The 23,436-nt window shown below is 43.2% G+C and overlaps 1 protein-coding gene across 1 annotated transcript in view; it reads right to left on the bottom strand.

The window, feature by feature from the left end:
- Nucleotides 1–16,279: 16,279 nt before the first annotated feature.
- GOLGA5 (golgin A5) overlaps nucleotides 16,280–23,436 on the bottom strand; it is a 42,656-nt gene continuing 35,499 nt past the window's right edge. The window contains exon 14 of the transcript XR_005018778.1: nucleotides 16,280–16,540. The gene's annotated coding sequence lies outside the window, so the exon portion shown is untranslated. The remainder of the gene's footprint in view (nucleotides 16,541–23,436) is intronic.

Here is a 23,436-nt window from a genome sequence, read left to right as displayed (position 1 = left end):
AATCCTGCCCTAGCACAAGATCAGAGCCACCTCGCAGGGGCCAGTTGGGGTCTGCATCACCTGGGGAGGAGGAGGCCACTTTATGGGGGAAAGTAAAACTTCAACCCACAATGAAACGGCATCCCCCAAACATGTAGGCTCACAGGTTGTAATCATTAATAGACTAGCGTTTCTCAGACCCGAGAGGGAAAGCAGTTCCTGAGCCCGACCTTGTCTTTATAAGTAATAACGCTATGGAGCGCTTACTGTGCACCAGGCTCTGTGTTCAGACCGTCACCTTATTTAATCCCGTGATGTAGGGATCCACTACCTGCCTTATATTACTTGTGAGGAAAGCTCAGAGAGGTCAGGCAACTTGCCCAAGTTCACACAGCGGCTAAGTGGCAGGGTCGGGATGTAGGACCATTGGAGGAGGAGGGAAGGGAGGTCTTCCACAGCTGACGGCAGAAGCAGGACTTGAACCCGGACCTCCCGACCCCTCATCTGTGTTGTGTGGGTACTAAGGCCAGTTCCATGGGGCCGGCCCTGCTTCATGCAACTCAGCTTCACGCAGTCCCCCACCTGCTGCAGGTTTTGTTAAATAGCAGCTCCCCTTAGGGCACTGAAAAATGACTGAGTTGGTCATTAAAGAGGGGGAAAAGTGGGGGGAGGGATAAATTGGGAGGTTGGGATTGACATGTACACACAGCTGTATATAAAATAGATAACTAATAAGAACCTGCTGTATAGCATAGGGAACTCTACTCAATACTCTGTAATGGCCTATATGGGAATAGAATCTAAAAAAGAATGTGTATATTGGGTATAACTGATTCACTTTGCTGTACAGCAGAAACTAACACAACATTGTAAATCAACTATAGTCCAATAACAATTAAAAAAAAAAAAGAGGAGGGAAAAAACCCAGAGAGAGTAGGAAGGAGGTAGGGGGAGAGAAGGAAGGAAGAAAAGGAAAAAAAAAAAGAAAAGAAAACGGAAGGGAAGAAACCTTTGGAACTGTTTCTAGGATCTGTGACTTGTGTGCGAGGAGACCCACTGGCGCCCCCTCTGGGTTATTTAAGGAAGGAGCAGCACTCAGGGGACCTTGGAAGTAAATGTTCCAATAAATGTGACCAGGAGGAGCGCGGCTCTAGACACCACTGGGACGTCTGCAAGCAGGCCGGCTTCCCAGCCCCCACTCCTGGGCACCACATTCAAGGGTCTGACGGTGCCTGCACAGGAAGCTGAGGTCGCCTGGTACCAGGTGAATCAGCTGCCTTCAGTTCTCAGGCTGGAGAAGCCGGGGCCAAGCTCATTCTTGCCAATCAGTGATGCACCCCGGAGGCCTCCTTACCCAAATGATTCCAGAAAGTCAGCACCAGGGAGGGGCAGTGAGGCAACGCTCAGCTCCTCGGCTGAGATGAGACCCAGAGGGGGACGTGTCCCACCCCAAACTGCTTACCCAGTGGATCCCAATCCCACCGTCCCAACATCTTCAGTCATTTCTAACGCTTTTCCAAACCCCCTTTAAGGGAAATTCACATTGACCAAGAGAGGCACCTGGGATACTTTCTCCTCTTGATTGTCTAAAAAACCCTCTAACTGCCAGTTTGCAGGAAATACAGGGGACAGAGGAATGCTAAATGACACTGTAAAATGCAATCAGAAAAATCCGAAATGGAAAATCTCCGCAGAACAAATGACCCAGTTTCTTCCACAAACAAATTGTAAGGGGAGAAAAATGAGGGAGGGATAACAGAGAGACTTAAGAGGTATATCAACAAAATAGAGACTTACACGAAGGCCATTACAAACCAACTATAGAAAAATTAGAACATTTAACATGGACTTGATATTTTCATGGTATTAAGAAATCACATTATAGGGACTTCCCTGGTGGCACAGTGGTTAAGAATCCACCTGCCAATGCAGGGAACACGGGTTTGAGCCCTGGTCCGGGAAGATCCCACAAGCCATGGAGCAACTAAGCCTGTGTGCCACAATTACTGAGCCTGTGCTCTAGAGCCCATGAGCCACTACTACTGAGCCCGTGTGCTACAGCTACTGAAGCCTGCGCACCTAGATCCCGTGCTCCGCAACAAGAGAAGCCACAGCAAAGAGAAGCCCGCGCACCATAATGAAGAGTAGCCCCCGCTCACCGCAACTAGAAAAAGCCCACGCACGGCAACAGAGACCCAACACAGCCAAAAATAAATAAATAAAATAAATTAAAAAAAATAATAACGTGATTTCTTTTTTTTAACATCTACCTTTTTCTTTCTTTCTTCCTTTCTTTCTTTCTTTCTTCCTTTCTCTCTTTCTGGGTTGGGTCTTCGTTGCTGCACGTGGGCTTTCTAGTTGTGGCCAGCAGGGGCAACTCTTCGTTGTGGTGTGCGGGCTTCTCATCGTGGTGGCTTCTCTTGTTATGGAGCACGGGCTCTAGAGCGCAGGCTCAGTAGTTGTGGCACATGGGCTCAGTAGTTGTGGCTCACGGGCTCTAGAGCACAGGCTCAGTGGCTCAGTAGTTGTGGCACACGGGCTTAGTTGCTCCACAGCATGTGGGATCTTCCCAGATCAGGGCTCGAACCTGTGTTCCCTGCATTGGCAGGCGGATTCTTAACCACTGTGCCACCAGGGAAGCCCACGTTGTTTTTTAGGTGTGATGTGATATTAGGATGATGTTGAAAACAAAAGGACCTTATATTTTGCAGACAAAACCTGAACTGTTCACAGGGAAATTATATGATGTCTTGAAGTCTACTGTATACTAATCCGGGAAGGGGGATGTGGATAAGACCAGAGATGATGACAATTACCTGGGAATTCATTACCCTATTTCCACTAACTTTTGTGTATTTAAATTTCCCTTATTAGAAAAAATTAAGACATGAGAGAAGGAAAAAAAATGTGATTCAGAAGAGTCAGATTGTGACTACTGAAGTTTCTTTTTTTTATAGTTTGCTTTTTATGACTGCACAAAAGAGTGATAACTGATTTAATAAAATCTATATACAAAATAACACTTATAAGTGATAAGATAATGCGGAGTGGTGCCGGCATTGACAGTTGCATCCCGGCTGGTGTCTCAGAGTCTGTGAACCTTGGCATTTTCCGTCTTCCTGGAAGACGAAAGGGCTCAGATGGGTTAAGGGCTTGTCCATCTTAGGCAGGTGCAGGCCCATGCTGGCCCAGGTGCAGCCCTGCGGTGCGCCCTGGGGGGCTTTCCATTGCGCACAATCCCTCCTCCCAGGACACAGACCAGCCTTGGTTGCCAGGAGCCATTGATCAGTAGCAACCTTGGGGGCCGCTGACACTCAGCAGGTGGCCTCTCGGAAACAGAGCCCAGCTTGGCAGAGGGTCAGATCCCACAGGAAATGTCAAACCCAACAGGAATCACATTCATCCTCCCCAGAGTTTAGAAGGAAGGATGGGTGTCCTTGCTCCGATCAGACAACTGTGCTCTTTCAAAACCCTGGCCAAAGGCCGACCTGGAGACAGGACACCGGGAGGATCCGGGGGTGGGGGGCGGTAACTGGTCAGCCCTTTTTCCAGGAACCAAGTCTGATTCCTAAAGTACTGGTATAAATCCATGAGAGAAAGAGGACATCGCCCCCTCCGGGGGGACACAGAGACACCAGCAGGCAGTGCATAAAAGGAGATAGACAAATGAACAATTCACCAGAAATCAAGGACATGAACATTACAACAGGATACTATTTGGACCTGTCATGTTGGCAAAGGTGTTCAAAATGTATAATGCTCCAGGTTATAGGTGACCATAGAGAAGTGACAACTAAACCCAGTGTATAATCAATCCTGCATTTGGATCCTGGACAGGAGGGACATTATTAGAATAATTGGTAAATTTTGAATATGGATTATGGATTAGAAAATAGTAGTATTGTATCAAGGCTAAATTACTGATTTTTTTATCATTGTCCAGTTGTTACGTAAGAGGTTGTTAGGAAACACAGTGAAATACTTGGGGTAAAGAGTCATGATACCTGCAACGTAGTCTCAAATTGTTCAGAAAAAAGGGAGAAGACAAGCAAATGGGGGTAATGTTAGCACTTGGTAAATCTGGGTAAGGGGGAAGTTCTTTGCACTATTCTTACAATCTTTCTGTAAACCTGAAATTATACCAAAAAGTGAAAAAAAAAAAAGCTTAGAAGGCTTGACAATGCTCAGTGCTGGCAGGAGGACATGAGAACTCTTGTCCTGCCAAAGGGAGAGAAAGCCAGTTCCGTGTTCTGGAGGAGAGTTAGGCAATAAATAGCAACATGACTTGACCCAGCAATTCCTCTTCTAGGTAGTTAGCCTAAAGAAAGAACCATTGCTGTGCACAAAGATACAGCTATAAAAGCTTTTCACTGAAGCATTAAATGTTCAACAATAGACGGGTTAAATAAACGATGGCACATCCACAGAATGGAACACTATGTAGCCATTTAGATGATTCTGTGAAACCATATTTAATCACTTGGGAAAGTGTTCATAATACATTAAGTGGGGAAAAATGGTCTCAAGACATCCTGTTCCTGATGATCATTATGTTGAGTACCAAAGCCAAACCAACTGAGAGAGAGAGAGAGAGAGAGAGTGTGTGTGTGCGTGTTGTGCGTGTGTGTCTCCACTTAAATCTCCTTGAGGTCAGAAACCAAATCTTATTTGTCAAACTGTGTTCCCAGAGCCTAGGACAGTGCCTGACAACCAGGAAGTGGTAATAAGAGTTTGCATAATGAACGAGTAAAGAGCCCTAGGAAAAGGGACCAAAAGGGTGTCCTTCACAATGTCCAGAGCCGTATTTCTGGGTGGTGTGAATAGAGGCAATCTTAATTTTCTTCTCTCTATCTGTATGGTCTAAATGTTCCACACAGAACATTGATTCGTTTTCTGGTAAATTATTTACAACAAATGCAATTACTTAAAAACAACGGTAAATTATTTAAAAACAATAAATACAAAGCAGGAAAAGAGCAACCTTTATCTCAGGGCCCTTGGGTACAGGATCTTTCTGGAAAAAGGTTCAAGGTTACCTTAAGCCCCAATAAATCACTCCAGGCAATCGTCAGAGTACATCGGTATGCCCAAAGCCCAGTCCCACCAAAGCGGATGGAGGCCGTGCCCTGAAGCAGATCACTGGCCCTCTCCGTGGCCTCTGCCTTCTCCCCTGTGGATTGGGGCAAGGATGTATGTAACATCCAGCACAGGGCTGTACCCCTCTAGGTGCCCCAGAGACCCAGGAGGTTTGGCAGGAGTGGGGAGCAAAGGAGGTTTATTGTCCCATTTGCAGACGAGGTGACTGAGGTCCGGAGGCTGGAATTGGAACCCCAGTGCAGGGGGAGGGGTGGCTTCATGGTCTCTGTCCCTCCACCCCTGCACCTGACGGCCAGGAACATCCCCTCACCCTCACACCCCCCCCCCCACCACGCTCTGACACTGCCTGAGAACTGACCTCTCCAGGGGAGGCGACACTCACAAGTGTCCCCCGTCCCGTGAGCGTCCCTGGAGAGAGCAGTGTCCCACCAGGATGACAAACGGCTGCTCTCAAGGCCAGGCTGAGACTGGTCACCTCTCCAATCCAAGGAGTGATTCATAGCTGACCCCTCTCTCCCGGCACAAGAGCCCGTCCAGATCCACCAGGAAGACATACAGCCTGCAAGACGGCTGTTGACAAAATCCAGGCTGTGGTTTTAACGAAAAGCAAAGTGAGGATTTTTTTTTTAATGAATAGACTTTATTTTTTTTAGAGCAATTTTAAGTTTACAGAAAAATTTAGCAGAAAGTACAGAGAGTTCTCATAGAGCCCTTGCCTCCCCACCTCTCAGTTTCCCCTACAAACCCTTTGCATTCGTGTGGCACATTTGTCACAATCAGTGAATTATTATTCCTAAAGTCCAGAGTTTACAGGGTTCACGATTTTTTTTTAGTTGTGGTAAAATACACATAACACAGAATTCACTATTCTAACCATTTTCAAGTGTACAGCTCAGTGACATAAAGTGCTTTCACACTCTTCTGCAACCATCACCACTATCCATCTCTCAAACAGAAACTCTGTACCCGTTAAACAGCGACTCCCCATAGAGCTCACAGGTGCTGCACACTCTGTGGGTTTGGACAAATGCATTGACACGTAGCCTGCATCACAGGGTCATACAGAGTAGTTTCACTGCCCTAAACATCCCACCTATTCATTCTCCCCTTCCCTCCTAACCTCTGGCAACTGATCATCGTTTTACTGTCTCCATCATTTTTTTGCCTTTTCCAGAATGTCCTGTAGTTGGAGTCATACAACTAAAAAAGTGTGGCCTTTTCAGACTGGGTTCTTTCACTCAGCATACGCCTGTCAGAATCCTCCCTGTCATTTGAGGGCATAATGGGTAGAGCTGAATAATATTCCACTGTCTGGAGGCACCATAGTTTGTTTACCCACAAGTGGGGGATTTTTCATGATAAAAAAAATTGTATGCTAACTTTTGGAAACTGAGAGAAACCAAGAGGAAAGGAAGAAAAACAATCCCCTGTAATCTTATGCCTGAAGATTATGCTGTGAGCACTTTGCTGTCATTTCCTCCGTGTGTGTGTGTGTGTGTGTGTGTGTGTGTGTGTGTGTGTGTGTGTACGAAGATCTTTTTTGGTTTGACGTAGCATGGTACCTAACATTTTGATTCCTCTTTTTTCATTAATTATAAGTTTGCTTTCTCCGTGTTCATAAATTCTCTGTAAGCATTTTTTCTTGTGCATTTTTAAAATGTCTTCAGTATTTTTCTATGACTGGGGATGCCATAGTTCTTCAACTACGCTTCCATTTCTAGACATTGGGGTTGTTTTCAATTTTATGCTAATATAAATATAAATAAATCCACCTTGAACTGTTGACGCTTAAATAATTGTATAGGTTTTCCCCCTACTTGCTAAGAAGTGGAGTAGTTGAGTCACAGAGCATGAACATTTTAAAGGTAGCCCAGAGATTTCTTTCTTTCTCTTTTAATGCATTAACAAAATTTTTTTCAAAACAAACAACTTATTCTTGAAGTATAGTTGATTTACAATGTTGTATTAGTTTCAGTTGTACATTCATAGATTTTTTATTGTGGCAAAAAAACACGTAAATTTTACCGTCTTAACCGTTTTTAAGTGTACAGTTGAGCAGTGTTAAGTATATTTACATTGTTATGAAATAGAGCTCCAGAACTTTTACATCTTGCAAGTCAAAGTCTGTATCCGTTGATCATCAGCTCACCGTTCCTCTCTCGTCCCCCTGCCCCTACCCCAGCCCCTGGCAACCACCATTCTACTTTCTGTTTCAAAGAATTTGATTATTTAAGATACCACATATAAGTGGAATCATACAGTATTTATCTTTTCATGACTGGCTCATTACACTTAGCGTAATGTCCTCAAGATTCATCCAAGTTGTGGCACGTGTCTGACTTTCTTTTTTGAGGCTGAGTAATATTCCTTTGTATTTTTATACCATATTTTGTTTATCCATTCATGTGTTGATGGACATCTGGGTTGCTTCCACCTCTTAGCTATTGTGAATAATGCTATGAACATATAGCAATAAACATACAAACAATATTTGTTTGAGTCACTGCTTTTAGTTCTTTTGGATATATATCTAGAAGTGGAATTGATAGATCATATGGTCATCTATTTTTAATTTTTTGAGGAACCTCCATATGTTTTTCCATAACTGTAAGACTATTTTACAATCCTACCAGCAGTGTACAAAGGGTTCTAATTTCTCTACATCCTTGCCAACACTTGCTGTTTTCTGGATTTTAGGTTTTGTTTTGTGTTTTTTTTTGAGATTTCTTTTAAAGAGCCGGAAGGGATCATCTGGTCAGTGGTTCCCAAATTTCATGTCTTTCTTTTGAGCTCACAGTTCAAGAGATGTGTGTCTATCAAACCCAATTTACCAAGAACTCGTTATCTTCCAGTCTCTATCCATTGGTCCAGTATGTGCAGGTCTGGGCATTTCCCTTGGGACTGATTGCTGGCTATCTGTGCTGTCAGTTCTGTGCCCCCTTCTTCCAGGCATGTTTCCAGCTGGACACACTTCCCAGCAGCCAGCTGCGGCCGTGCCACTGTGCCCTCACCAGTGGCATGGGGACAGAAGTGATCCACACAACTGTTTAAAGGGCTGGTTTACCTGGGTTTTCTCTCTCTCCTTCCTGCAAACAGAGCACAGGACAGTGGCCCAGGGGATGGCGGACCACCCTTTCCTGCCAGCCAAGGTCTCTTTGCCACAGCATTTGGCCGGCAGGGACACGACCCCACGTGAAGATCACAGTGGTCATCGCCCCTTCAACGTTATTCACTGGGGTGCTGTTTGTCAGAGCAGAAGACTGGAAATGGCCTAAATGTCCACTAGGAGGCAACAGTTAAAAAAACTGAGACACATCTGTCCAGTGGAATTCCCTGCAGCTCTTTAAAAAATGAAGTTAAAAAATTTAATAGACTATTTTTTCGAGCAGTTTTAGATTCATAGCAAAATTGAGCCAAAGGGACAGATATTTCCCATATACCACACGCCCCGGCAAGCAGAGCATTCTCCACCAACATCCACACGGAGAGGTGCATTTACTACAGTTGATGAACTCACACTGACACATCACCATCACCCAAACTCCATAGTTCACACTGGGGTTCACTCTCGTCCATGGTTTGGACGTGTTTATAACGACATGTATCCACCGTTATAGTATCATACAGAGCCGTTTCACTGCCCTAAAGAAAAGCTTTATTGTTAAAAAGAAAAAAAAGCAAGAATCAAAACAGTATATTTCTATGCTAATACTTTTTTTTCAAGTGGGGAGAGGGTACATATTTGGATTTGCTTGTACATGCAAAGCACCACATCTGAAAAGGATCCACAGAAACCCAGGGTCAGCAGTTATCAGTCTCACCCTAGGGTGCGGATGGGTGGGAACTGGGCAGGTGGGGGTCAGGGCGAGAAGAAGGTTTCCGCGGTTTGTCTTTGTATACATTTTGATGTTATGTGAATATATTACCTATTCAGAATGCAAATAAATACAATGTAAAATTTTCAATAGTTTCTTTTCCCATTTTATTGTAACTCAAAGTTCACATACGCCCCCGCCCGGCTTCTGCTTGTTGAATCCCTGAGCTGAAAGCGTCTGGCTGAAGGCAGAGCTGCTCAGGGTTCAAGCTGTCCGTGTGGCCTCCACACACAGAGCGAAGCTCGGCCACAACCCCTCCCAGGACGCGTGTCCCTGTCCGGCTCGCATCCAGCCTGCTCTGCCCAGGCGAGGCCCAGCCCTCCACCTGCCGCCCCACACGGCCAAGCTGCTCACCCGCTTCCTGCCAACTGAGCATCCTAATTACATGATAAATACTAATTGCCCGTGACTAGGATCTTCCACAGTCATAGACATTAACCAAAGTCACGCCTAATGAGCCTCACCGTTAATTATCTGTGCTCACTGCTCCAGGATTTAATTAAGCCTTGGCAGGAAATAGCAATCCACATAGGCTGAGCAAGGAAACGGAGCTTGCAAAGATACCCTCTTTTCATCAGGTGGCCTGGCAAAACTGCTCCAAGTCTTCCTTCCAAGCCCCCGGGGCTTTCCCAGTGAACAGGAGACACCGGAGAAGGGAGCCTGCATTTATCCAGCGCCTGATGTATGCCAGGCAGAATCAGACACAGTTGCATACCTTATCTCATCTAATCTTTGCAATCACTGCAGGGGCTAGGTCTCCATTTTACAGATAAGGAAACAGAGGCTCAGCGAGGCCTAGTGACTCTCCAAGCAATTGGCAGAGCCAGGTTTGTCTGAGCTGCAGGTGCATAATTCCCACTACTTGTTGCTGAGGAATGGTATCTTAATGGTATTATTTTTCACTCTGACCTTGAACTTGTGTTTTTTCTTTCTCCAAAGCATTCCCAGGTCTTGTTTTGTCTTTGTCTCATATTTGTTCACTAAGAAAACAAAAGGCTGAAGTATCTGAAGCCCAGAGAGATTGTGACGTACACCCACTCACACAACCAGGAAGACAGTGGGGTGGGTGTGGGGATGGGGGAAAAGACTGGCCCTGCGGTCAGACTGCCAGGTTCTCATCCTGGCACATCTTTCTGGGGTTCGTTGGACTTCTTGAATCTAAGGCTTGATTTCTGTGTTGGTTAGAACAAGTAATGCTAGCTGCTGTAACAAACAACTTCCAAATCTCAGTGGCCTAGTAGAAAAAGAGTTCATTTATTGTTCACTCAGAGCAAGTAGGTGGTCATCAGGTGGCCTTCTCAGCAGGGGCTCAGGGACCCAGGGTCCTTCCATCTATGCAGGGGTTGTTAACCACTGTTGGACCCTTGAGAGGTCTATGGATAGAATTCAGGGGACCCATGAACTTAAATGGGGAAAGTTATATCATTATTTTCTTTATTCTTGAACTAAAATTTAGCATTTTCCTTTTATTATGAATATAGACAACAAACCATAATTTTATACCTGTGAATATGTTTCCAGTGGAAGTCACACATATTTTGATATCACATTACAGTTGCTGAAGATATCTTGAATTATTGTTTACACTCATTCACTACTTTGAAACGATGGTGGTATTAAACCTATGACTAGCTGGCATGGGATCAAAGCTCTTCTGTCTATAGATGCTTGGTTGGAAGCAGATGGCCTATTGCTGGCTGACTATGTACTTAACCGTTCAGCCACAAATAGTGGCATTGCATGCTCTCATGTTAGTGACAAGCTCTCTCCTTTGCTTTCCAGCATTCCCTATCGTTGACTGTTGATCAGTACATCGAAGGAAGTGAGTCAAACCCCGGGTGGCATGCTGCTTCCTCCTGATAGCCGCCCTGACCTCTAAGAACAAAATCCTTGGGGTGAAGGCCACCCCTTGGGGCTTATAGAGCTGTTTGGCAGGACTAAGGGCACCTTTGTGGCTGTGATTCCCCACTTGGCTTTGCACGCAGGGAAGGGTGCTGCACTGGTCACCTGGGGGTTCCCTGGGTGCTGCAGCAGGTACTGACCAGAGGCTGGGGGCCTCGGGTCTTTGAGCCTCATTTGCTGGTGACCCCAGCAGAGTCTGTCCCCCTCCCACTTGGCGACCATAGCAAACACATACACTATCTAGAAATTATGAGAACCTAGATGGTACTCACACAGTTCCTCTTTTACTGAGTCTGCCCATTAAAATGACCTGATTTTATAAAACATATTCAAATAATAAACATGAAATATGTTCTACCTGATTATATTCAACCTAACCAGTAGTCAAATGAATATTAAACCAATGAGATACCGTGCTCTCCATTGGATTTTAAGAACTGCTCTCTCGTTTTTATTCTAATACTTACTGCAGGTGAGAAGGCACTAAGAAACTGGTCTACTCCTGGTGGGCGGCAAGCTGGCTACTGTCTCTCTGGAGGGCAGCTGGGTGACTTGCAAAGCGCGTTGGAAAAGTGCCTCTACTTTTAACCCAGTGACTCTCCTCTGGAATGTGTCCTAAGGCACTCAGTTCAAAAAATATATTTATGCACAAGGCATTTCATCACAGTGTTATTTTGAATAGTGAAAGATTCTTTCCCTCCAAAGTACCCAGTATTAATGGAATAGTTAAGTGGTGGTCCAACCAGTTACTGGAAATATTATGTGGTTAGCAACTTGAAAAATTGTCTGGAAGATCCTAATGTCGAGATCTTGCTTTCTATCTTTCTCCATGAAAAGGAACCTTTTTTGCAGAAATGGCTGATTCCAGGTCCAGGGCAGGGTATGTTCCAGATTAGACTGGAACATCTTGGTATGCTGGAAAGCAAAGATGTGCTCCAAAATGAAGGGGGACAGGTGGAAAGGACGCCAGAGCTGGCTTGAAGGGGCTCCCCCTGGCCAAACCTGGGACAGTTTAATTATCAACAAGAATAATGACCACATTGGATTTCAACACAAATAATTTTTTAAAAAAGAATTCATAAGTACACAGTGATAGTATTAAAAAAAAAAAAAGAGTGGTGGGAAAGAAAAAGGCCAGCTAACAATGGTAGAAAAAAATGATATATTTATAAATCATCATTTTGTAACCACCAATATAATAATTCAGGCAAGGATCACCAGTGCATTCTTTTTTGTTTTGTTTTTTCTTTTTGCCAGTGCATTCTAAAACCACTGAAAATTTGTTGGGGAAAAGGGTATTTGCATGGTCTCACGGTATCACTCCACAAAATACTTATTACCAAAAAAAAAAAAAAAAAGGAAAAATATGCTTTTATGATGGAGAGACCGGGCAGGAGCCATTTTAACTAAGTGGTCAAACTTAGCATCACTGACATTCTGTGGCTCCAGGATTGATGTGCTGACCTGACATCACTTGTACAGGAATTCCTCCCCAAAATGTGAGACCTGAATCGAATTGTGAAGAAACAGACATCCATGTTGTGTGTCTTTCTACAGGATAACTGGCCCACACTCTTCAAAATATTGGGGTGGGGAGATTGGGATTGACACCTACACACTACTATGTATAAAATAGATAACAAATAAGGACCTACTGTATAGCACAGGGAACTCTACTCAATACTGTGTAATGACCTACATGGAAAAGAATCTAAAAAAGAGAGTGGATATGTGTATATGTATAACAGATTCACTTTGCTGTACACCTGAAACTAACACAACATTGTAAATCAACTCTACTCCAGTAAAAAAAATTTTTTTTAAATATCAAAGCAAGAAGGACTAAAAAAGGGGCATGGGGAGAAAGGGCTGTTCTAGATGAAAGGGGCCGGGGGGGATGGAATAATCCAGTGTAATCTTGGATTGGATCCTGGACCAGAAAACAATTTTAAACAGCTTACAAAGAACATTTTTTGGACTATTAGAAAAATGTGTATATGGACTGGATATTAGGTAATATCCTTGCACAATGTTAAATTTATTGGCTGTGTCAGTGGTACTCTTGTTATATAGGAGACTGCCTCTCTTCTCAGATCCAAGCTGGGATCTATCCTGGGATGAAGTGCCATGAGGTCTGCAATTTATTTTTAGGTCATTCAGAGAGAGAGAAAAAAAAAAGAGAGAACAGATGGCGCAAAATGTTAACAATGGGGGAATCTAGGTGAAGGGCCTATGGATATTCACTGTGTTGTCTTTTCAACTTTTCTGTGAGTATAAAGTTTTTCATGTTTATTTTTAAAAACATTGGCAAAAAATAATATGGGCGGTATTTACTACAATACTGTCAGATACTATTACATCATCAAAGTAGGATATGAAGTTGTGTATAATCTGGATGTACAAATATGCGTGTACCTATGGTAGACAGCTGTTGTTTGTAATCATTGCGTTTGCACTGATTATAACATGCACAACTAGCAGCACCCTTATTTTCTTTTGGCACCTACCCTCCCTCTTTTGGTTCATGGGGTTTGCGTGTGGGGGCCATCTACATCCGTCTCCAGGGTTTGGTGGGCATATGTCTTCAGTTAGTCCAACCAGAGCCAATGGACATCAACCCCAGGGCTCTTGCTGGACGTGTGGGGAAGAGGTGGTACTCTTTTTCACTGAGGCTGTCAGGTTGAGAGGATGTGAATTGAAGCAGTGTGGTCATCTTTGGGGAGTAGCTACCTGTGAGTCAAGCTGACACAGGAGAACTAAGAAGGAAAGAGAAAGACAACAGTTGACACTGTTTGAGCACCTGGATTTAAACGTGCCTGAAGTTAGGTGAACCTATAGATTTCCTTTTTGCTTATATCAGTTTGAGCTGGTACCTGTTGCTTGCACCCAAGGAGTCCTAGCCCTACAGCATGGAAATGCATAGAAAAGGTGTATTTGTCTCCTATCACTGTGTAACAAATTACCACAATTCTAGCACCTTCAAACAATACCCAATTATTATCTTGAAACTTCTGTGGGTCAGGAGTCTGGACACAGTTTAGCTGGGTTCTCTGTTCTGGGTCTTACAAAGCTATAATCAAGATGTTGGCCAGGTCTCATCTGGAGGCTTGACTGGGGAAGAATCTCCTTCCAAGTTTGTGCAAGTTGTCAGCAGAATTCATTTCCTGGCAGTTGTATTACTGAGGGCCTAGCTTTTTGCTGGCTGTCAGCTGCAGGCTGCCATCAGGTCCTAGACGTTACACACCATCCCTTGACACATGGGCTTCCTCAACACAGCCACGCATTTCATCAAGCCAACAAGGAGAGTCCAGTCTGCTAAGATGGAATCTTACATAATGTAATGTAATCAGGAAGCTGACATCCTACCACCTTTGCCTTATAATGTAACCAAATCAAGACACTGATATCCTATTACATTTGCCGTATTCTATAGGTTAGATGCAAGTCACGGATCCCATCTGCACTCATGAGGAGGGAATTACACAAAGGCATGGACAGGAGATCCTTGGGGGTCAACTTAGGGTCTGTCTGCCACAAAAGGGATGGGAAGAATCCACTCTACAACTGCCACACCTACCCCTACCCACCACTAAATTCTTATTTACTGAGTATTTACAATTGAGCACTAAAGCTCGCTTCTTCCTAATTTAAGAGGAGTTATCACTGGGAAGTGGCTGGATGGGGAGGCACTAAAAGGGCACTAGAACTTTGGTACGGTATGGCATATGGTATTGCTTAGAATTTTTATAATGAGCATGTAGTATGTAATTTAGAAATACAATTAAAATGGAAAATTGAATATACAGTGTGACTTCCACTATAAGCTGTTTTTTCTCCACTTCTGGACCTTCCTATGTATATACACATACACAACGGGAGAAGAGACTGGAAGGAAACAGGCCCAGATGTGAAGACTTATTAGAGTGATGGGTCTATGGATGAATGATACTTTCTTCTTTACACTTTTCTGTATTTTTCACAATAGGAATATTACTCTAATAATCAGATTTTTTAAAAAAAGTGATTTGAAATGTTTTTTAGGTCCAACATTATGGCTGAAAATAAAGCAAACCCTCTTGTTTACCTTCTATAGAAAGGCAATTTCCCGCTTGGGTGGCTGATGGAGTGTCTGCTTCTAGAGCTCAAAGAAAGAAATCAGATGGCAGCAGGGAACACACACCTGCTTCCTCTCACACTAATAAACTCTCATCAGAATGCATCTGGCTTTGCCGCAGGACGAAGCATTATTTGAAAAAATATGGCAGGTTTTCTCCAGTGACTAAAAGCTACTGGAAAGTTCTTGCCAAGATGGTAAACAGAAGACCTGGTGCCAGACAGACCTGGTAAGCTGACATGTTCAGTAACCAAATAGTCCAAGCCCATGGCTATATGAAAACAAACAAAAGACATGTTTGATCTCATTTTTATAGCTAATTAGAGGACCTTGATGGGTCTCCGAACCTGTTTGCGTGTCTGTGAATTTAGAATTAAATATGAGGACCAAAGACCACACCTGTAGTCAAAACAAATAAACAAAACACAAACTTTCAAAGTTAGGTTTCCCAAGCTCGCTGCAGCCGAGGAGAAGGTATCCTCAGGAGGATCCCAGCAGGGGAGACGAGACGGGCTTCTTCTAGGGTTTGTGTTTGTGCTGGATGATTGTGGGGGGCATTAAAGAACCAGGCGCCTGTTCTGGGTTGGATGCTGTCAAGAAGCAGGGGCAACTGGGTGATTGAGTACTTCAGTGACTGTCACCTAGAAGGAGAGTTAAAATGGGGCTTGAGTTGTTATTGGTGAAACAGCAGCAATTGCTCAGAAAGGAGGAATGCTTGTCAGAGTGGGGGGTGTTTAGTAATTTGGGGGCTCACAAGAGTGGCCTTTTCAATGTCTTGTTCTGAGTATTGTTCATGTTCAGCTGGGAACATGGCTGACTGTTTGTCAGTAGGGCCGTTTTCTACTTTCTCACTCCCATCCAGCTTTAAAATAAACATAGCACCCGATAAAAAACTAACACTCGGACACACTTTCAACTTAGAAAATGCTCTTTTTACCTGGGGAAATCCTTTGTGCTTCTTTCCAGCTTCTCCATTCTTAAAGATTAGGAAATCGAGGGTCAGAGACATTTTAGTGACTTGCCCAGCACCACAGCTGGCTTAAGCAAGCCAGAAAGTTGTAGCATCCAGCCTTAGGTTTATACTACTTTGTCACCCATCACTGTTCCTCCTCATTAGTCCTGGTTTAGAAAGTTGTTTGTTCATTCCAGAATGCTGGCGTGATGGAAAGTGAAGACGCAATTCAATTCAGCGTCAGTATTATGTTTAGGGAACTACTGTGTGATTGGGGTTCATAACCAGGGAAGGACACCGTATCAGAGTCTATTGCTGCTGTAACAAATTACCACAAACTAAGTGCCTAAAAACAACACAAATTTATTCTCTTACAGTCGTGGAGGTCAGAAGTCTGAAGTGGGTCTCACTGGGTTCAAATCAAAGTCTTGGCAGGGCTGTATTCCTCTGTGGAGGCTCTAGGGGAGAATCTGCTTCCTGGCCTTTTCCAGCTTCTAGAGGCTGCCTGCATTCCTTGGCTCATGGCCCCTCCTCCATCTTCAAAGCCAGCAATTCAATCATTCTGACTTCTGCTGTCATGACATCTCTGACTCTGCTTTCTTCTTCCATCTTTTAAGGACCCTTATGATTACATCGGGCACAGCTGGTTAATTTAGGATAATCTCCTTTTGTTACAATCCTTAATCACATCTGCAATGTTCTGACATAACATATTTATATGTTTCAGGGATTAGGACATGGACACATTTGGGGGGGTGGACATTATTCTGCCTACTAGAGACACCTAGCCTGGTATTTTTTTGGTGGGGAGGGGAAGGGAGGAATTCTGACTTAATAGAGAAAGAAGCATCTAAGCTGACAGCAGGAGGGGCCAGGAACCAAGAAGGCAAGTGTCTTTAAGCAGAGGGGAGGTCTGGAGGTGGAGCAAAAGCAGGGGGCATTGGTGGGTCCATTAGTCATCTATCGCTGGGTCGTGATGCAGTAACAACCAAACTCCCAAATCTCAGGGGCTCACAAAACCCAAGTTTTACTTTTTGTTCAAGCTACATGTCCACTGTTGACATGTGCCATGTTTTGGCTCTGCTCTACGTCCTCTTCGTTCCAGGAGCAGCCCCTGTCTACAACATGTTGGGCTCATGGTGGAGGAACAAGTTAGGGGGCAAAACCATAAGATGATGCTTAAAACTTCTGCTTGGGAATGGCTCATGTCCCTTCCACTCACATTTCATCAGCCAAAGCAAGTCAGGTCATATGGCCAAGGCTGACATCAGCGGGACAGGAAGTAAAATCTTCCCATAAGAATAGGCAGTGAAGAGTTGGAACAGCAATAGACTAGGACAGTACAAGAGGCTGGAGGGTAGTAGATGTGGGGGTGGCTTGAAACTCATGAGGCAGTGAGGGCAGATCATGCATGACTTTAAAAACCAGTTTCCTTAGAATGTAGGCTCCACAGAGATAAACCCACGCACCTATGGTCAACTAATCTATGACAAAGGCGGCAAGGATATACAATGGAGAAAAGACAGTCTCTTCAATAAGTGGTGCCGGGAAAACTGGACAGCTACACATAAAAGAATGAAATTAGAACACTCCCTAACACCATACGCAAAAATAAGCTCAAAATGGATTAAAGACTGAAATATAAGACCGGACACTATAAAACTCTTAGAGGAGGGGCTTCCCTGGTGGCGCAGTGGTTAAGAATCCGCCTGCCAATGCAGGGGACATGGGTTCGAGCCCTGGCCCGGGAAGATCCCACATGCCGTGGAGCAACTAAGCCCGTGCACCACAACTACTGAGCCTGCGCTCTAGAGCTCGCGTGCCACAACTACTGAAACCCGCGCACCTAGAGCCCATGCTCCGCAACAAGAGAAGCCGCTGCAGTGAGAAGCCCACACACTGCAACAAAGAGTAGCCCCCGCTCGCTGCAACCAGAGTTAGCCCGCACACAACAAAAACCCAACACAGCCAAAAATAAAAATAAAAAATAAATTTATAAAAGAAAAAAAAAAAACTCTTAGAGGAAGACATAGGAAGAACACTCTTTGACATAAATCACAGCAAGATCTTTTTTGACCCACCTCCTAGAGTAATGGAAATAAAAACAAAAATAAACAAATGGGACCTAATGAAACTTAAAAGCTTTTGCACAGCAAAGGAAACTATAAACAAGACGAAAAGACAACCCTCAGAATGGGAGAAAATATTTGCAAACGAGTCAACGGACAAAGGATTAATCTCCAAAATATAAAAACAGCTCTTGCAGCTCAATATTAAAAAAACAAACAACCCAATCAAAAAATGGGCAGAAGACCTAAATAGACATTTCTCCAAAGAAGACATACAGATGGGCAAGAGGTACATGAAAAGCTGCTCAACATCACTAATTATTAGAGAAATGCAAATCAAAACTACAATGAGGTATCAGCTTACATGGGTCAGAATGCACATTATCAGAAAATCTACAAACAACAAATGCTGGAGAGGGTGTGGAGAACAGGGAACCCTCTTGCACTTTTGGTGGGAATGTATATTGATACAGCCACCATGGAAAACAGTATGGAGATTCCTTGAAAAACTAAAAATAGAATTACCATATAACCCAGCAATCCCACTACTGGGCATATACCCAGAGAAAGCCATAATTCAAAAAGACACATGCACCCCACTGTTCACTGCAGCTCTATTTACAATAGCCAGGTCATGGAAGCAACCTAAATGCCCATCGACAAACGAATGGATAAAGATTATGTGGTACATATATACAATGGAATATTAGTCAGCCATAAAAAGGAATGAAATTGGGTCATTTGTAGAGATGTGGATGGACCTAGAGACTGTCATAGAGTGAAGTAAGTCAGAAAGAGAAAAACAAATATTGTATATTGACGCATATATGTGGAATCTAGAAAAATGGTACAGATGAACCAGTTTGCAAGGCAGAAATGGAGACACAGATGTAGAGAACAAATGTATGGACACCAAGGGGGGAAAGCAGCGGGGAGGGTGGTAGTGGTGCTGGTGTGATAAATTGGGAGATTGGGATTGACATGTATACACTAATATGTATAAAATGGATAACTAATAAGAACCTGCTGTATAAAAAAATAAAATTAAAAAAAAGAAAAAAAAAAGAATGTAGGCTCCACAAGGGCAGGATCTAGGTTGCTTTATCTTTCTAGCCCAGTATTTCTCAACCTTTTTTTTTTTCATTATTACTCCCTACCCCAATAAAATCTTAATGTCACAGATATAGTGTTATGTACTGCATGTATATTTGGGCTTTATATATAAAAACAGTAAGATATTTTTCCCCATCTAAAAATCAATTTTCACCCCCTTGAAGGTGGTATCAGCCCACGTTGAGAATGCATGTTCTAGCCCCAGTTACATTTGTTTTAATTAATTCTTGAGTTCAGCTGACTTAAGCCACATTTGTGAGTTAAAGCAAATTGTTAGTAGTTGATAAGTTTACACGCATAAACCTTATTATATACTTTGTGTAAACTCAGTTTAACTAGCACCACAAGAAGCTAATTGGCTAAAGAGGAGAGGTCCAGTGGAGTAGAGAGGAAACTTAATTCGACATTAGAAAAGAACCTGATTGTACCTACATGTTGCTTTGCAGAACTTTCAAAAAGTGAATGTAAATATCTTATTGCTTTCAGAAGGCTTCTCCACTGTAAGGCAGCCTTGCCTGTCTTTTGAGAGAGTCATTAAGCAAGACTGAACTTTCCCTGATGATTAAAGGTCTTCACTATGAACATCTAGGACCAGCGAAATCCTCAGGTCACCTTTTGCTTTTACATTTTAAATTACTATGGCTTTTCCCTCTTTGGGAAAACCCTGCCAAGCTGCCCAATCTAAGTCCTCGCTACTAGCAATGTGCCTGGCCGGTTACAGTTCTTTGCTCTGGTTTTGGAAACCAGAGGTGCTGCGTGGACGGGACAGATGCTGAGTGAAGGTCCGAGGAGCTCTCGAGGAGTCATGCGTGAATTTAGTGTTTTGCCTGATTCAGTCAATGAAGTTCAATGAACAACAACTGAAGGCCGATTATGTGTCAGGCAGTGTTCTAGGCGTTAAGGATATAACAGTGGATAAAAAAGGTAGTATCTTTGTCCTCATGGGATCAGAAATGTCATTTTGAGTTTACGAGCTCTGATAGCACAAGAGCGGTGGTGCCGGACAGTGAGCTGTGCTTAGGCTGGTTGATCAAAGGATGAGAGATATTTGCCTTCAGATATGAAGGGCTCTGCTCTTGGATTTAATTTTTCTCTTTGTCCTTGACTTGAACAAAGATGAGGCATTAACTACGAATGCGGAGTCCAAGAAGTTATGGGGGAAAGTACCAATTCATTGACCTGGTATTTATTCCTTGCAACTACATAGGAAAATCACCTCCTTGGGTTCAGCCTGTCCTCACCTCAGCAAATTTAGCACCTTTCAGGGGCTTTGCACTTTAACCCACTGCCACTGCCACTCCACTTTGCATGGCCTGTCACCTTATTCAGGCTCTGCACCAGTGTCACCTCTGCAGGGAGGACTTCCCTCTCTCCTCCCCCACGACTCTCTACACCTTTGCCTCTTTTTTTTTTTTTTTAAACATCTTTATTGAAGTATAATTGCTTTACAATGGTGTGTTAGTTTCTGCTTTATAACAAAGTGAATCAGTTATACATATACATATGTTCCCATATCTCTTCCCTCTTGCATCTCCCTCCCTCCCACCCTCCCTATCCCACCCCTCTAGGTGGTCACAAAGCACCGAGCTGATCTCCCTGTGCTATGCGGCTGCTTCCCACTAGCTATCTATTTTACATTTGGTAGTACACTACCAAATGACACTCTCTCACCCTGTCACATCTCACCCCTCCCCCTCCCCATATCCTCAAGTCCATTCTCTATTCACAGCATTTAACTCTTAGTGACACATTTTGCATATGTTTGTAGTCTGCCTTCCCCACTCAAAGGTAAGCTCCAAGAGGGCAGGGACTTTTGTTCGCCACTCTATTCCCAGTTCCTAGAAGGGGCCAGCACAAGGGTATGTAATTTGAACTATCTTATAGTCCTGTGATGGCATAAGATTATTTTACCACCACTTTTTTTCTTTGAGACATCTGTAAATGAGGTTTCTGTGTGTAACACACCTGACGGCTCAACTGTTCGTACAAAAAACAAGTTTCCTTTACTTGGAGGTGTTTGTGTTGGAATCTGTGTCTGAAGAGCAGACCACATGTTAGAACTGCAGAAGTTCAGAAACATTCAATCCACAGCCTTCTCACTCAGGAAAGAGTTCCTAAGAATACTAGCCTCAACATGTTCAGAATAACCACTAAGACATTTTTCTGTCATTTCTTTCTTCTGACCAATCACAGCCTGAAGAGCTTTAGGCTATTAGTCCCTTTGTCTTTGCCAGTTCTGTCCTTCTACTTCCATCTAGACCAAGATGCCCATACTGGCCTTTTCCAATACAGCTGACCTCCTAAAGTAGGGAGCTGGAGCCCAGCGAGGCATATTTGAGTAGGTTGGGTTTTTTTCCCCTCCAGGGTGAGTTGTACATAAGTCTTCCTAAATGAAGGCTAGAATGTCCAGCCCCAGACATTATTCCCTTATCGAAAAAACTAACCAGGGTAGACCTAGTTCCACGTTTTAACAACCCATGCTTTTCCTTTGAAGTCTCTGTTCTGCAGCAATAGAAATGGTAGGTTTTAGAAAGCACGAAGTCTAGAGAAAGGGAAATCTTAAGATAATAAAATAATCTTATTTTCCAACTGACAGCTATAAATACAAAGCAGTACATTGAGAAGAAAAAAAATTCAGCTCTCACACAATCCTTTTAAGTAAGTCAAGAAGGTTTCGTGTTATCTGAGGATAAGTGAATGGGAGACTTTTAAAAATCCCCTAGTGTGTTAGTGGTCAAGAATACAGAAACTGAAAGTCAATTAAAGATTTAAGTAACTTCAGAAAAATAATCTCAGAAACACTTTGTCAAACTATTTCCAAAGCCAAGAATGTGTAAAAACTGAACAAAAGATTTAGAGCCATCCGAACAAAAGATTTAGAGCCATCCCAACAAAAACCAGGAGGACATGCAGAGACGGGAAGTCTGGCAATACACGATGATGAAGCAGGTGCCATTTTCCATTTTAAGTACGTAACCTGGTTTTAATCATTTTCCAGAAATGGTTCCAAATTAGAAGAGAAAAAAAAAAAACCTTTAAAAGATATTAACAAGTCTAAACTCTTCACTCTGTTTGAGATAAGACTTGACTTCACAGCTCAGACTCTAATAGGTTATCACACCTGAATAAGAACTATGACATACAGGGACTTCCCTGGTGGTGCAGTGGTTAAGAATCCACCTGCCAGTGCAGGGGACACGGGTTCGAGCCCTGGTCCGGGAAGATCCCACATGCTGCGGAGCAACTAAGCCCGTGTGCCGCAACTACTGAGCCTGCGCTCTAGAGCCCGCAGGCCACAACTACTGAAGCCCGCACGCCTAGAGCCCGTGCACTACAACAACGAGTAGCCCCCGCTCGCCGTAACTAGAGAAAGCCTGTGTGCAGCAACAGACCCAACGCAGGCAAAAATAATTAATTAATTAAAAAAAAAAAACCATGACATGTAGATTTAATAACATGTCTCTACCCTACCCTCCAAAATCTCATATCCACTTTTAGATGGTATAGAACTCTCTGCCCTTTTCATTCATGTTAATTGGAAAAAAGCCCAAACACACCTAAGATGACCTTTAAAACTTCATTCTCTGATGGAAAATAAGAAACATATACATCTAGGATACCAAAACTTTTGAAGAATTTATAGGACAATTAAAGTCATAGTATAAATATCATTAAGAATAGAAACTGGTCAGCTTTTCTGTTAGGCACCAGCAGGCTACTGCAAAGGCATTCCTGACAGGAAGGACTATACCCTTCACCCAGCCCACGATCTACATATGCTAATTATATATGAAGAGAGACTGCCAGTGCCCGGCACAGACAAAATGAGAATTCAGACGTGTAGATGACAAGGAAAGCCAAAACAGACATTATACTGGACTTAAGGCAAAGAAAATGTCCCTTTTCAAAGAATAACTCTGTATCGTCTCTGCCTTGGAGTACTTTAAAAACACAAAGGGTGTTAAACCAAATTTGATTCCTAAATGCTACCAGAGGGGCTATGGGTGTCCTGAGCCCACCCAAGGTATAGGCTAGAGAAAAGGAAAAGAGATGAAGGAAGACAATGGATGAATGAATAAGAATCAAAGGAAGACAGCATGTGGGGTGGGGAGGGGGAGGAAAAGAAGCGCACACACCACTAAAGCAATTACAAGTGGCATCAGCTCTGATTTCTGGCTCTGCTCGTGAATGCCCATCTGGAAAGGTCTTGTTTAAATGGGAGTGAAAAATTATTATTTTTAAAAGAAAAATGCACAGTAAATTTTACTTACGTATTTATAGAAAGATTTATACCAATCAAGCGTTTAACAATGTAAAAAATAAATCTACATTTGC

Source organism: Balaenoptera musculus, chromosome 2, assembly GCF_009873245.2.
Source record: "Balaenoptera musculus isolate JJ_BM4_2016_0621 chromosome 2, mBalMus1.pri.v3, whole genome shotgun sequence".
NCBI lineage: Eukaryota > Metazoa > Chordata > Mammalia > Artiodactyla > Balaenopteridae > Balaenoptera > Balaenoptera musculus.
Note: the sequence above shows the minus strand (reverse complement) of the source record. Positions and strands in the feature narration are given on the sequence as shown.